The sequence below is a fragment of the Bactrocera dorsalis genome, chromosome 2 (assembly GCF_023373825.1).
Source record: "Bactrocera dorsalis isolate Fly_Bdor chromosome 2, ASM2337382v1, whole genome shotgun sequence".
Classification (NCBI taxonomy): Eukaryota; Metazoa; Arthropoda; class Insecta; order Diptera; family Tephritidae; genus Bactrocera; species Bactrocera dorsalis.
In genome coordinates this window covers 89751474-89768566 of record NC_064304.1, presented here as the reverse complement: position 1 = coordinate 89768566, position 17093 = coordinate 89751474, and positions in this window count along the sequence as shown.

The window sequence follows — 17093 nt, the reverse complement described above, 5'->3', positions numbered from 1 at the left end:
ATCAGCCGAAAGTGTTAAAAAGTTAAGCAATTTGCATTAAAATTACGTGATAAAACAAAAAACTCAAATGAAAAAGTTGTTCTGGTAAATCGAACATTCCTTCCCAATACCAAGCATGTGCGTTTGTATGTGTGTATATCCAATATGGAGATAACGTGTAAAAGAAGAGGAGAAATGATTTGCGGTCTTCAAATATCTCCCTTACCGCAAATGTGGACTTCCGTTATACACATGTGTGTGTACAGGGATATGCTTCGTATGGAAGTGAGAATAACTGTGAATGCGTATGTCTTCATCAATGTATGTGCTTTAATTTTATTGCTTTTAAATTTTGGAAGCAGCAATACATATAGAAATTCACACCAAACAGACCCCGACGCGCACATATGTACATACATGTGTTCCTATAAATGCATATAAATACATGAAACTATATGTATGTGTGTTTGTACTCTTGTATTTAGCATAGCGGAAGCAGAGCTAGTAATGGCTGCGGCAATGACAAACACAACACAATTTTCGAAAAAACACATTTCTTTTACCAAACTAGTCAAGTGCATGTACACATATGTGTGAGTGTGTGTTTGTGACATAAATTCGAAAAGCATTAGCAGCGCTGCTAGGAACATACATATATGTGAGTGTCTGCTTTGTGTGTCGTCAGTGTGGGGAGCGAAATAAAAATCCATTGAAAATAGATTTATTATGCAAATATCGAAAGCATAAGTGAATTGCAATCCGCCCTCCCACCAAACTGCTTATTCAAATGTTTTTTTTTGTTTAAGTCGCTCTGCTATTATGGCCAACCAGCGCAGAATATGTAGAACAGCATATACGTTTGGAAAACTGTGCTGAAGTAAAAAGGATTTAAGGACACACAGTGTGTATATATACGATATATATAAGTGGCATGTGTGTGGCAAATGCTGTTAGTATGTGCATATCTGCAGAAAGACAAATAGTGACAGAGTTTGCAGATTCCATTTAAGACTTAAAATCCTTTAAAATCGTAAACATTCTTAGATTTAAACACGAAACGATTTGCTACTGAGAATAAGCACTTTTCCGCTGTTATAAATTAATAATGAAGTAAATAAACGTTTCTGTCCACTCTCATTGTAATAGAATCTATAAAATTTCTGTCTGTAATTTCCTTTTATTCGTATTTATTGTAAAGACTAATCGCTTAATAAGAAATATAAATTACGTTTTTAAGGCCTTTTTTCCTTTATAATTGTTTGATAAAAGTCAGCAAATAGAAACATGTACCCATATCAGCACTTACATATATATCATAGCATAATTATTATATTACTCATACGCCACTGCGCACTTTCATTTTATATGCTAAGGAGCTCAGTTCCGGCGATCTAGCTATAAAAGCTAGCTACACTATAATTTATGTTTAAATTGACGAAAACAATCAGAGTTGCCATATTTCCGATATTATTGGTCCACATAAATTATATGAATACCAAATATTCGATACATCGATCTATGCGCTCACTAAGTAATACTTCCAGGCTCCACTGATACTAGCATTTATGTTAAACTAATAACGATAGCGAAGTAAATACATATACGATTTATTGTATAGATTTGTATGTGAAATTTGGTTTGTACATAATTGATAAAACAAGAATAAGTTAAGAGGAATTTTTTCAACAGACACACAAAGTGGACACAAACACATACAAGTATATGCAGCTTTGTTCAACTCACGTTCTTTAGAATGCACATAGTATATACAATCAATACAGTATTGGTCACATAACATATGTGGTCAACTTTACTCGAGAAATTCATCATTTACAACTTAGCTGCTGCTGCTGTTAAAACTAATGAATTGTGGTAGAGAGTAGCCACAGTCATTTTCGAACGATGTAAGATTTTTTTTTACATATCACAAAAAGAAAGAACTAAAATTGAAAAAAGACCATACAAATTTGTTTCTCTACATTTGGCGCAGCTGTGAATTAGAAGCGACAAAATAGTGACAATTTTCTGGAGATTTGATAGTGAAGGAGGCAAACTTTTTCAGATTGAGAGAAATTGAATGACATGCCAATGCAATTCTTGTACGTAACAGAGCCAATGAGTTGAGTTGAAACTTTGAAATAAAACGAAAACCAAATAATAGATTAAACAATTTGCCATCAAATGATCCTCATCGCAAACGAAAGAAGGAATAATTGAAAAAATGCTAAACCGCGTATAAAAGTACGAATAAATAAATAAGTAAAAAACAGATGAGAAAAAAACAAAAAAAAAAAACACAAAAATAAAGGTTTCGAAAAGTTCGTCAACTGCAACGTCGAAAAGTTTAGTGCTCTGCTCAATTAAAAACCGCAAACCAACTCTAATTATTTGGCATTATCTGATGCGCATGTGGTCTGCTATGAAAAAATGGGATTATCGCTACTTGTTCATTGACAGAAACTGCACGTCGCAGCATAGAAAAGCACAGCTTAAAAGTTTTGCGGCTGACAAACATCTACTCGACGTGTTTGCGTTGCTTTCATTGCAGTGAAACTTTATCTAATGGAAAAATGTTCAGGTTTAGGCCAGCTGAAATCTGCTGTTGACAATTGCTGATGACACATATCACAGCCAAATTTCGACAACACGTTAATATTATCTGCAGAGCTTAAGCCTTTGACTTGCCCTACATAAAAATGTTGTGAACAATTTAGTTGTGCTTATACATAATATATCAACTCTAAATATTTCTGTAACGAAAAAAAATGTAAGCTTTTTAAGAGCATATTCTAGTGTATTAACTTTCACTGGCAAAGTAGTGTTTTTGGTATATATAAAAATTAGGTATGTAGGTATAATATGAATAAAAAAGACTTTACTAATTACTGATCTATTTACTTTACTATTGCAGTATGGTAAAATATTGTATAATGCATATTAGGATAGTTAGTAACCTGAAGCTAATGAAATCCGAAAGAGGGGGGAACATAAATTCACTAATATTTTATTTTTTTATTTAATTTATTGTCGAGGCGTGCTCTACCCACATAATAACATTAATTGCTTAATGAAGAAAAAATAATTATTCATTTATATAAATGTTAAATAATAAGCTATAAAATTTATATTGCAGGACATATGCAATCGTTTAACGTAACTGCCTTTTCCAAGTATTGCCCGAAATTGCCATGATTGCACTTTTTCCGAATTCTCGAATTCTCATGCACAACAGTTTGTCACCTGACTCCGTTTGAATCTGTTTAAATTGGCAAAAGATTTCAACTGTCTACAAATTGAAGCTTTCACATGCCAAACTATTGTGAGAGTGCTGATTTGTGAAAGCAAGAATAGTGATGATGTGAAGTGTGTGAAAAGGCGTGAATGCCAAAGTTGTTGCAAAAGTGAAATCTCGTTCAGGTTGCACATGTCGACACTGACGTTCTCTTCGCTTTTGCCCAAAGTGAGATGACACAGAAGCAAGCATAGCTGAAATTTCTCGAAAAAAGAAATGTTGCTGAAGTTTTGCTGCACTGCCAGCCAGACATCGTGCAATATCACGTACGCAGGCCTTGGTGCCGACAAGCAAACTTATATAACTGGTATTTTCATATATGCGAACGGACGATGCTCAAGCTTGTCAATTAAATGTTAATACCATATTCGTGGTATACACACGTACATGTGAGGAGCACACAAAATTTGCAAATCAACACACACACTGATGTGTATAAAGGTTTTCTACGGAAAGCTGAATTTCTCTGAAGGCCGCAAATAAATGATAACTATTGTCGGACTGTCTCAGAAGTAGCATTTGAAAATATAAAAATGGTTATTACTCTTTATAATACTTGTAGGAAGCAGAAATTTGCTATCACTGATACTTTAACCCTTTTTGGGTTTATTCGACGTTTTCTATACACTCTTAAAAATTATTTCCGGTATAAAAGCGAGCAGAAACCAAACACTTTCAAATCTTTCAAGAAAAAACGCACTTAATTTGTTGTAAGGAATTATATATAAATGACTATTTGCTCTGTAATAGTACTGTTTTATTTGACACAGCCGTTAGGTGAAGAAAACTATTATAATCTGTAGCAACATGTTGCAAGAATATACACACTATCATTAATTGCTTTAATAAATTGTAATAACTCGATTTCGAAAATTTTCTAATCAAGTTACGAAAATTTATATTTCTATGTCATGCTTAAATTTTCAGCGTTAAATAATTTTATTGCCATACAACTGGCAATATGGCATCTGTTGCATAGTCTACAAAGTTGTGTTAAAACAATTTGCAAGAAAGTTGAAAAACTTTTCAGTTTATCGAGAATTGGTCACTTTGAACTCCGACTATTGCCAGTTCGTGCGACGCCGAAGTGAACAACTGTAACTTTCCAATGTGAAACTGGATAACTTTGCATGCGTACACCCAAACTGGACATACACTCGTACATGACTTCGCTGTGTGCGGAAGCATGCAAATTCGCAATACATATGCGTATGTATCATATACCTTTACTCCTTTATTTGATTTTCGTGGAAATAGGTGTATCTCTTTCTAACTATTTGGGTTCTTTAAAGCTGAGAAGTGCAAGAGCTTTGTTAAGCTTGGCGAAACTTACTGCTTTGAGAATATTTTTGCTGAGTTAGACAGTATAAACAGAAATTAAGACTCCAGCTTATCCTTAATTTAACGCATAATTTATAGCTAACAAAATATAAAAACCATCATGACTGTAACGTTCCCATACTAATTGCTTTAGCAAATCCACGTATGAAAATTGCACAAAAATATCTCATTGCAATATTGGTGCGCAATGCATGGCAGTTGGTCTAACAAAACACACTAATTGCTTTAACTTATCAAAGCAATTTAATCTCTACAATTTGCGCATTTTCACACGCATGCAAACAAAGCAATACAAGCAAAGTTGAAAATTTTAAGAGCAGTTTGGAAAATGTGAACATCTACCTTGTGCAGGCCGTTCAAGCTGGTAAAAGAAAGCTAGCAATATGAATATAATTTAAAATTTTGTTAGGCAAACTCATTTGTCTATAAAAAATATAGCAAATAAAAATTCATTGTATTGAAATGGGTTTATATATGCACATACATTTATATAAGCTTATATAAGTTTATAATATATATGCATGGTAACATTTGCAAAACAAAAATCTATGTGCTGCTGCACTTTTAAATACGTAGGAGTCAACTTAGAGATTGTCCATCTCTATTTTGTTTTGTATACAAGTTTTTCAGCAGCGAGGAATAAGGCGAGAGAGGCCTAAGTGCACGAGTTTATGCTAGGAAAACTCTCTAGATAAAAAAATTCTTACTGGATATCTAGATTTAAATATTGTATTCTCTTAAGATTACTAATTCTTTGGCAGAGATATTGACGAGTGTCGATTTTAAGGCGACGCTTTCTAGCTTATCACAAACCAAAGGTATTGCAGAACTGCTTCATTTGCAATATTCGATATTTGGCGTCTTCTAGATCTCATAACACAAATTTTTATGGAATATTGTATACCATTTGGTATGCTGGTATGCTGTTTTTATAACTAAGCTTACTTCCAAGTGCATAATATACAGAATATGTCACTAAAACAAAAATATATTCTACAGATTATATAACCTAGAGAGAAAAATTAAAATATTTCCAAAACAAATCCAATTCTTTGCAAAATTTTTCAAAGCGTGCATGCATATATCAGTTAGCAAATCACATAAAACCAAATTGATTAGTTAAGTGCTTAATAACAAACAATTATACTTTTAATATTAAAACGATCCCTAATAAATAACCAATTAAGGAAATTCATTTCAAAAATTGAAAAGTACAGAAAAATATATTTACCGCAAAGAGTGAAAGTAAACAACTATATTAATCGATTAAAAAATATTGTATTTAATTACGTTAAGTAGATGGCCTAATTGTTATTGCAAACACCAACTATAATTGAATTATGTTTTTAAATGTTTGTTAATAAATTAAATGAATGCTGTCAATAAAATCATAAAAATGTAGTAAACAAACAAGGAAGAGCCTGGTTGTGACAGTCGAATGTTATGTGCCTATAAGAAATGGCTGGAGAAATTATGAAAATTTGGTTAACATAATTCTATTATTTTGTGGGAACTAAACACCAAATCTAGGGAACATGGACTCAGTGCTTCGACGTCTTTTTACAGTATATGATATAGATGTATATATATATTAGGTTGTCAAAAAAGTCTTGCGGTATTTTCGCCTTGCGGAAGCCCTGTCGTCGAAAATTGCGATAAAATCGTTGAATTGGTCGAAAGAGACCGGCATCGTAGCAGCCGCAGCATCGGTCAAGAGCTGGGCATGAGTCATCAAAAATTCATTTCAATTTCAATAAAAACAAAAAATTCAATAAACATACCGCAAGACTTTTTTGACAAACCATTATATATATTTAATGAAAAAAAATAAATAATAAAAGAAAACAAAATTTAATTAATAAAATAAAATAAATAAAGCAAATAAAATTAATGAAATAAAGAGGGAAAATAAACACACTTTTCTTGGTACACTGATGGTGATAGTCGTGGTAGCATAAGGTACCAAAATATAATATTTTTCGTACTAACACTGTGGTGTACAGTTCCAATTGTTATACTATCAACATCATCTTCTTCTCTTATTTTCTGAGCGGTAATACAGTAACTGTACATAAATATATACATATATGTATAAATTCATATATAATCGTTCATATACTTATATCCAGCTTCCTCGTGCACTCTTTATAGTAAATACCGAAAAATTGCCAGCTGTGAACAATTAAGTTGATTAAAGTCATTGAAACGAATGAGCAACAAAATTCATTTTCGGTTCGAAAGATGTGCGTTGCCATTATCGATTAATATACAATTTGCATATTATAATATTTGTATTTCATCCGAACATGTTTGCATAAATATTTATGTATAAGCACATGTGCATATTCCATTTAATCCGCCATAGCAGGTTGCGACATCCTCATTTCTTTGCCTTTTCACAAAGCCCGCTGACAACAATGATGACAGCTGTCACGCTCCTTAGCCGTGCGCCAATGACAAAATACCCGCCGCACCTGCACCGCGACAGTATAAAGGACGACCAGTGCGCCTCTTAAGTCATATATACATACACAGTCATAGCCAAATTCACATATAATTATGTATGTATGTATATAGAATTTTATTATACTGAATACTGAATTTTATTATACTGAATACTGAATTTTATTTCAATTTTTTCATTGGGTAGTGAGCATGAAAAATTGCACGAACGCCTGAACAAATGATTCGCAGTTATTTTTTGCAATTTTTTTTTTTTGTGTTGTAAACTGCATGGGTGTAGGTTTCAAACAACCGCATTGTTAGCTAAGAATAACTAACTGAAAATATTTGGACAGTACGCTTGGCACACAAATCTTGAGTTATTCAGGGAATTTCTCTTGGAAAACTTTTGAGCATTCCATTTTAGTTAACCTCTTTTCCTTCTGTGCGCTATTTGCGTCATAAATGAGCTGCAACAATTTTTTAATAACAAATAATCATAAAATATGTATGTATATTCAAAGATACATATTAAATAACAGCAAAAGTCGACACACAACACGTTTAAAGTCGCTGTCAGTTCGCTTAACATAACACTGCAATGTTTTATTCTCAACGAGTATGTGAACACATTTCTTGTCCTATTTTCCATATATACAGCATGCGCCTTTAACAGTAGTAGTGCATGATGCACTCGTTGTGCTTTAGCTACTCAATAAAGACAATGTTTTACATTGCATTGCCATTCAAGCAACAAAACAGTGTACGTACTGTTTGCTTTGCTCAATGAGACGAACAATGTAAGTTTTTTATATATTTAACCTTCCCTGCTATTCAAGTTCACTGCTTACATTGCTGTAAACAATATCAAACACTGTTAATGGAATTTCTCGTTGATTCGATAATATCAACTGCATTTGTGCAGCAGTAAAATACTTATGCAAGGTACAAATAAAAAAAAAAAAACAATTTTTAACAATGCTACTTACCCAGCAAAAAAGCGTGTTATTCTAATTTTTTTCTGATAAGCACTCCCATAAATGTCTGACAACATTAGCTTTACTAATTTGTAATACTTTTTAAATCAGTTTTAGCTGAATCTTCTATCTAAATTCCTAGAAAGTGGGGCAATTAAATTTATTGGGCTATTTGCAACTAGTGCCTAATTGAGTTAAATCCTACTTTATTGCCCACTAGTGATGACATAATATTTCACCCAAATGTCATAAAAGACAACTTATACGTTTCCACATAGAGATGCCTGAAACTTTCACTGTTCATATGCTTATAAAGGTCTAATTTGCACTGAAACTGAATTTCTTAGAATTCGACTTGCTCATTAAAATTGTAGTTTGCATTCTGTAACGGTCGTATACCAAAGGATATTGAGTACTGCTTACTGCCTGCCTATTATCCATCCTTCAGAAATTCTAATGTCAACGGCAGCAGAAATTATTGTATCTTCATCTGATGAAGCTTGTACCCTCATATATCTTCATTTCGCCCGACCCGACGACATACTACACAACTAATTAGTTGAGGCTCTTACGTCACAAAACTACACACAAACATATGCCTAAATCTGAAGAGCGATGTGTTTTATGCGCAAGGACCAACAGCAAACGGCGGAAAGGCAGCCCGTGCACGTGTGTGCGTTTGTGTGTGCTGGTAATAAATAGTTCAAGATGAGACACAACAAAAGATAGTGGCTGCTGTGTGGTCTCTTGCATACGTAGCCTAACTACTGCCTTAACGGTCTTTTGTTAGCTTCTGCATCAAGCGTTTATTACTCCCTGCCATTATGTGTACGACTTTGCCTTTTGTTATTGTATGACGATCGTTGCTGGTCATAAACAAAATATATGTGATGTATTTGCAGCAGTTTTGTTGTTGTACACTATTGAATAGTTGTTGCAATAATGATGAAGCTTACCCACACAAAAGCGGTCTCGTTGAGTAGCAGCAGCTAGTGGAGGAAAGGAGTTCGTATATGTACTTTTATGTATGTATCTATGAAAATAAGACCAGGCAGAGAATAATGTAGAGACAGTCCAAAATTGAAGACCTTGTCGGATACTTTGAAAATTCATAAAAATATATTATTGACTGAAGATCATATATATGTAAAGGGTGATTTTTTAAGAGCTTGATAACTTTTTAAAAAAAAAACGCATAAAATTTGCAAAATCTCATCGGTTCTTTATTTGAAACGTTAGATTGGTTCATGACATTTACTTTTTGAAGATAATTTCATTTAAATGTTGACCGCGGCTGCGTCTTAGGTGGTCCATTCGGAAAGTCCAATTTTGGGCAACTTTTTCGAGCATTTCGGCCGGAATAGCCCGAATTTCTTCGGAAATGTTGTCTTCCAAAGCTGGAATAGTTGCTGGCTTATTTCTGTAGACTTTAGACTTGACGTAGCCCCGCAAAAAATAGTCTAAAGGCGTTAAATCGCATGATCTTGGTGGCCAACTTACGGGTCCATTTCTTGAGATGAATTGTTGTCCGAAGTTTTCCCTCAAAATGGCCATAGAATCGCGAGCTGTGTGGCATGTAGCGCCATCTTGTTGAAACCACATGTCAACCAAGTTCAGTTCTTCCATTTTTGGCAACAAAAAGTTTGTTAGCATCGAACGATAGCGATCGCCATTCACCGTAACGTTGCGTCCAACAGCATCTTTGAAAAAATACGGTCCAATGATTCCACCAGCGTACAAACCACACCAAACAGTGCATTTTTCGGGATGCATGGGCAGTTCTTGAACGGCTTCTGGTTGCTCTTCACCCCAAATGCGGCAATTTTGCTTATTTACGTAGCCATTCAACCAGAAATGAGCCTCATCGCTGAACAAAATTTGTCGATAAACACATTTCGAACCGAACACTGATTTTGGTAATAAAATTCAATGATTTGCAAGCGTTGCTCGTTAGTAAGTCTATTCATGATGAAATGTCAAAGCATACTGAGCATCTTTCTCTTTGACACCATGTCTGAAATCCCACGTGATCTGTCAAATACTAATGCATGAAAATCCTAACCTCAAAAAAATCACCCGTTATATGTAAAGTATGCTACTGTTATACGTACTCCTCAACCGAGCATAAGGCTAGACTTTATATAATAAATAATCTAATAGAACCCAAAACAAACTTACTAGGGGAATCAGGGTGCTAGCTTCTAATCCTACGATAGCAGTGAGAATAATACAACTACATGTTTCCGAAAGAAGGATTCTACTCGGGTTCACAATGAAACCACAGAATCTTGTTAAGAAAAATGTAATTAAAAGCCTAGTGTTTTCTAGAAAACATGAAGTGAAATAAATAAGGAAGGAAATACCATTGGAAGGACACCTTCGTTGAACAAATTCATGCTCACTCAGCTTGAAGAAGTACATTGACAAAACGTCGTAGAGTTTTCATAGCTCCTTAACGTAAAGGGGTCACAGAATCTCACAGCCCTCTTAAGAACTTATACCATGTTAGTTTTGTAATTAATGTGGTAGGCATAAGTTTTGGTAGTGGTTCCAATATTGGGTTGGGTTGACAGAGATATGTATACAAATTTCTTATTTGCTTTTGTCCATCTAGACACCAAGTAAGCGGCAAATGTTATTGACATGATCGTATAAAATAGTATAAAGAAATAATTAAGTTGTGCTGCTGAAAGCTGCAAGGACATGGGTGGTCTAAAAGTCAAAACTGCTGGGTCTCGCTTAATGTCAAAGAAAAAGATCAGCAACTTTCGAGACTTCGAAATCTGTTCAAAGCGCGAAACAATTGACCATGTGTAACGTACTTTCGGTTATCTGACAAATATCTACATGGTTTGATGCATGGTAAACCGCATATAAAAGTTGTACACCATTCTGTTTAGGAATCGGCGGGTTTTAATGTCCAAACACAGCTACCCAATTTAGATGACAAGCTAACTTTATTTCCTGCTGGTTGTGCAAAAACCACTACACTCACATATAAGTATGTGTGTCAACGTTTAAATAGTGTGTGTTTGTGACTTTCCGTCCTTTTGTGGCGCTAATTTAAATTTATTGACGCCAAATACTTTACCAAACTATGCCTGTTTCGTTGTCATTTCACTGCTGGGGCGCAACTTCGCCAGCTCGCGTCGAGGAAAAGCGAGGCAAGCACGTGATGTCGCTGCAACAAAGTGGGTTAAATGTGGCAACAACAGCAGTGGCGCAATACAGGCTAAAGGTTAAAACCTGCATGCAAACACACATGCCGTTCAAGCTGCTGCGCCCGAGATGCAAACCAAAAAAGCAGCGAAATATATTGCAACTGCCTGACTGCAACGAAAATGTTGCGCTGCAGCAGCAGCAGCAGTAAATGGTGCAGCTATTAAGGCAGAAAAATGAATTGCTGCTCCATGCCTGCTAGTTAAGGTTAGCTACTGTAAGTGCTAGGTGGGCGTACCGGCAACCGACTGTGGTAGCGTTAGTGGTAATGCACGTAAACAAATTTGGCAGGACGAAAGGAAGCTGCGAAGAATTTCCATATACCCACAGCTAGAGCACTAACGGGTGTGGAATGCCAGAGTGGCAAATGGGTGCTATGTAGCGCCTGCAAGTAGGCTGAAAGGAGTGTAATGAAACAGATATGGCAAGATAGTGTGCTATTTTGCATTGGAGTGAAATTTCGGTAGACATGCGTGGTAAGCGTACTGCTCAGAAGTTAAACGTTGCGGAAAGCGTGGCACCACGCAGAGCGTGCGTATAATGTGTTTTTCCATGGTGATGTGCTGCTGATTTGCAATATGTATGAAAGCTGTTTTGTTTTTTGGGCTGCAGCCAACACTGCTGGCATGTGACTCCCTGCATCGCTACGGATTTTATTGCTTGGAAACTATGGTCTAAATTCATTCAGTGCTACACAAGTTTTTTACCCAAACTTATTGCGCAATGCTTTGCAGATTGTTGCCATAATAGTAAAAGGGAATGTAAGTTTTATTTAGAATATTGGTGGAATACTGGCTTTAGTGATAGCTCGAGTTATTAAAACTCAAAACGAAATATTTCATGAATCATCAAAAAATCGAACAAAACAAAAAATATGTTCACTTTGAGATCGCTTCAGAAGCAAATCACTTGCATGTTATAGCTGCGGTCTATATTTGGAGCGCTTTAAAATTCACAAGAACAAGAACTCCATAAAGATATTCGAAATACAACGGTACCTTATCGTGGTAAGTAAACGCGGAAGTAATTGATTTGGAATAACTGCGGCAGACAAATAAAAAGCAAACAAAATTTTTAATCCTCTGCTATCGACTAACAAATCGTAAAAGCTATGTGAACTGAATGATGATGAAACTAAGAAGACCTCTCTTTGCAGAAGCAGAATTTAGAAGAAAATCAGGAAAAAAGAGATTTGTCATGATTGGCTTGATCAACCCATTCAATCTGCTTGAAGTCGGTGTTCGCATTTATACAAGAAACCAGCAATATAACAGCATTATAACGGGTGATTTTTTTGAGGTTAGGATTTTCATGCATTAGTATTTGACAGATCACGTGGGATTTCAGACATGGTGTCAAAGAGAAAGATGCTCAGTATGCTTTGACATTTCATCATGAATAGACTTACTAACGAGCAACGCTTGCAAATCATTGAATTTTATTACCAAAATCAGTGTTCGGTTCGAAATGTGAAAATCCGCTTTTTTATCGACAAATTTTGTTCAGCGATGAGGCTCATTTCTGGTTGAATGGCTACGTAAATAAGCAAAATTGCCGCATTTGGGGTGAAGAGCAACCAGAAGCCGTTCAAGAACTGCCCATGCATCCCGAAAAATGCACTGTTTGGTGTGGTTTGTACGCTGGTGGAATCATTGGACCGTATTTTTTCAAAGATGCTGTTGGACGCAACGTTACGGTGAATGGCGATCGCTATCGTTCGATGCTAACAAACTTTTTGTTGCCAAAAATGGAAGAACTGAACTTGGTTGACATGTGGTTTCAACAAGATGGCGCTACATGCCACACAGCTCGCGATTCTATGGCCATTTTGAGGGAAAACTTCGGACAACAATTCATCTCAAGAAATGGACCCGTAAGTTGGCCACCAAGATCATGCGATTTAACGCCTATAGACTATTTTTTGTGGGGCTACGTCAAGTCTAAAGTCTACAGAAATAAGCCAGCAACTATTCCAGCTTTGGAAGACAACATTTCCGAAGAAATTCGGGCTATTCCGGCCGAAATGCTCGAAAAAGTTGCCCAAAATTGGACTTTCCGAATGGACCACCTAAGACGCAGCCGCGGTCAACATTTAAATGAAATTATCTTCAAAAAGTAAATGTCATGAACCAATCTAACGTTTCAAATAAAGAACCGATGAGATTTTGCAAATTTTATGCGTTTTTTTTTAAAAAAAGTTATCAAGCTCTTAAAAAATCACCCTTTACTATGAACAGGGAAAGTATAGAAAATATTATAAACCTGAAATAATATTTATTTATTTGATATACAGTTAGAAACAAAAATATTTGAATTTAAGTACAGTATAATATACAATAAACATTTTTTCCATACAAATTTAAGCAACAACAAATTCTTGAGCAATTCGTAAGGAAAATTACTTCGAGAAGGACTTTACACCAGAGTCAATAGAAGTGTTGAAATTTGAAATGCTAATTTTGTTCGCATCCCAGCACAGTTTGCTTAGCGAAACTTCAACTCTCAACAGCTTTCATTATGAGCAACATTCTCTTGCGAAGAAAGTGAAAAGGCACTACCCACTCACAGCTGAGACACAATGTCGCAAGCAAACTCAATGGAAATGTTAAATTTAGTCAAGTATAAGTAACAGCAAGCATATACGTTTCATTCAGTAAACTTCTGAATATGTATGTATACATACAGACACATGTCAACGCTGCAATGTATTAATTTGGAATGCAGACGCAAGTGATAGCGTACACAGCTTGCTTTGCAGCGTTGAAAGCAGCGTCTCTGCAGACAAGGAAATGTCTCTATCAATAAGAAAATTTAAGCTGCTTGCTGCGTGCATAACCATTTGATATTCTATTCTGATTATGACTGCAGCTAGCTGATATCTGAACCCTACGTATCACTAAGACTACGCTTATCAATGCGATCTCTTTTTGCACACGAGGGTTGCTCCGCAAGTCTCCAAAAATACACCGCATTTTATTTAGTATTCGTAAGAATATTACGCGATGCAATTAGACAGTCTGAAAAGTTTAGTATGAAAACTTGTTACATTAAGAAAAGTCTTTAAAGGTTTCGAAACTATTTCGATAAAGTCTCCAGTATTTATTAGTCGTATAATATGATGAAATATAGAAAGAAGTCTGGAAAGCTTTTTTTCAACGCGTGATTCAAATGTTTAACTGAGCTTTGATTTCCTCACAGTCAAAATATTGTATATTTCTGTAATTTGTTTGCGCCTTTCCTTGCTAAGTTCATAACATACTCATAAGATCTAAATATATAACAGTATTCCTGATTATAATTTAAACCCCATTTGATTTTTAGTATAATGAGACACGACGATTATAAAGTGCACTAAGCTTTGCTTATAGAAGGCATTCAAGCAGGATGTCACATATAAGTTAAGCCACGCTCGTAATGTTTCACATAACGGCATTCCCTCTTTCTGCTAATATATCTATTCATTTTAGCTCAATGTCATAGCATATAACTTTGTTGCTATGTCCGCGCTGCTGCAGTGAACTACTCCAAACACATCTCAATGCAAAGGAGATTGTAAGCTCTGGGGAACCGAGTTTAGCAGTACTATAAAGCTTACGTTGCATTGTTACATAAGCCAGCAAATATTGTTAGTTCTTTCCGCTGGTTTATAAATTAAGCAGTTGAAACATTATTTGTATACGAAATCACTTTATTTAAGCATTTATTGAAGTGAAAGCATTTTCAAGCAACAAAGTGTGCACTTACAGTTACATCAAAATATATGCGAAGCCAAGCAATCTATTAATCTACTTATGTGAAACCCAAATACTCAGAACAACTCAGTCCACAGTGATAAGCCGTGGCGTAATGGCTTCTTGCAGCACCTTTGCGGTAGTAACTGCTTGAAGTATCTTACTTTTTACACTTTTCTACCCGAAATTATTGGCAATTTTCAGTGGTGCTTAAAAACTCTACCTTGCGCGCAAGCAAAGTTTTCGTCAGAGACGCAACCATTACGCTATAACCAGCTAATTAAAAGAACAACTGAAGTTACTCATACGCCTACGCGAACGAGAGGCAGTAATGAAATCGCTTAACAACAGCAAAGCCGCACAAAGAAGCCAAACCCATTACAGCGTCTGCGAAAAAGTGAAAAGCGATTATAACAAAGGAAACTTTAAAATTTCATTTAGCATGCAAGTTGTTCTTATAGCTTCGCACCGAGCATACATAAATTTTTATAGGCGCAAAGTGAAAGACCCGCAACAAAAGGCATCCTCAGCCGAAATGATGCTTGCAACAAAGTTATATGTAATTATAATTTTTTTTTCATTGGAAGCTTTATATACTTGTCTGGCATTTCGCTATGCGCCACATTCTTTTTGTGGACGCCTTAGGAGATGCTAGAATGTAAGCCTAAATAAAATGTTAAATAAGCATGCAAAACAGACACAGAGACACACAAAATTTTATGGCAACTAAACAGGCTGATATGCTTAGGCAGCTACTTAATGCCAGTAGCATTAAAAATGTCATTATATGCGCATTAGAATAGCTGAAAATATTGAAACAGTCATGTTATGTTAAGAAATATGCCAAAAAAAAAGGTTCGAATATAATGGAATAAGACCTTATGTATATGTATGTACAAACCTAACTTTATGTCTACAATGAGAACCCAGTAGGTATTTAAATATAATAAGTCTTATGCTTTTAGAAATATCAAAAATTTGTTTGTGAAGTGAGCAATATTTTGACTTTATTTGTTAGCAATTTTATGGCAGCTAGATTTTGAGTAGTACTACGAGCACATGGGCAGAGCAGTCGGGTCTTATGGAGATCCACCTATATCAAATTTACACCAGTGCCAGCAGTTTATTTGAGGTTTTGATCCCTAGTAGTTTATCAGTTTAGAATATTTTGATGTGTCCTAGGCAAACTAGTGTAGGAGGCTACCGGCGTCGAATCCCATAGAATAAAGGTTAATTTACGAGCAAATTTTTTCGACTGAAACATATGTAAAAGTAAAATGATTTGTGTGTGGTATCACTATTTACCAAAAAAATATACGATAGCAAAAATCGCTTCTGATGCTCATTGATGCATTTTATACCTACCTTTAATAGAGAATCAACCACGCACTCCAAGTCATCACTCAAACTGAAACACCACCTCTAAATATTACCTCCTGGGGCTTTTAATGTGCTATATATAGCGTGTGATACAAATCGGTTATCATGGAATATACGCACCTTACTTTTCGTAGAAAATTCTATCAATTACGCACACAATAAAGGGAACGCTATTTTTACATATAAGCCACCAACATACATACAGTTATTTATGAATAGCCAGTCTGTCACAGGGTCATGCGTTTAAGCATAAAGGGCAGCCAAAATATAGGCAAAACAACAATAAATACTTAAGATATTTACTCAACTTTTTACTGCTCGGGCAACAACTCACACCAAAAATCCAAATAAGCCACTTTATTTTTGCCGGCCTTTTGCCGTTTGCAACACAGTCTCGTCTGTTTAGTAACATTTTTTTTTTCGTTGCGTGCCACTTTCGATTCTTTACTGTCCTTTACAAATTGACTTACTTTTCAACTAAAGCACTTTACCGTAAAAAGCCATAAAGCAGCACGAAAGGGAACAAAAAAAGCAACAACGCAGAGAAGAAATGTTTACATGATTTTATAGCCTGTGAAAAAGGAATCGACAATACTGAAAAGAAAGTTCTGCGACAATAAAAGAGTAACTGATTATAATAAAGTCTTAAATTTCGTGCGTGCCCTTTTAAATTACCGCACTTATTTACTGTTACGCACTTGTAGCGATACATGTAGGTATGTGCGTGTTTAC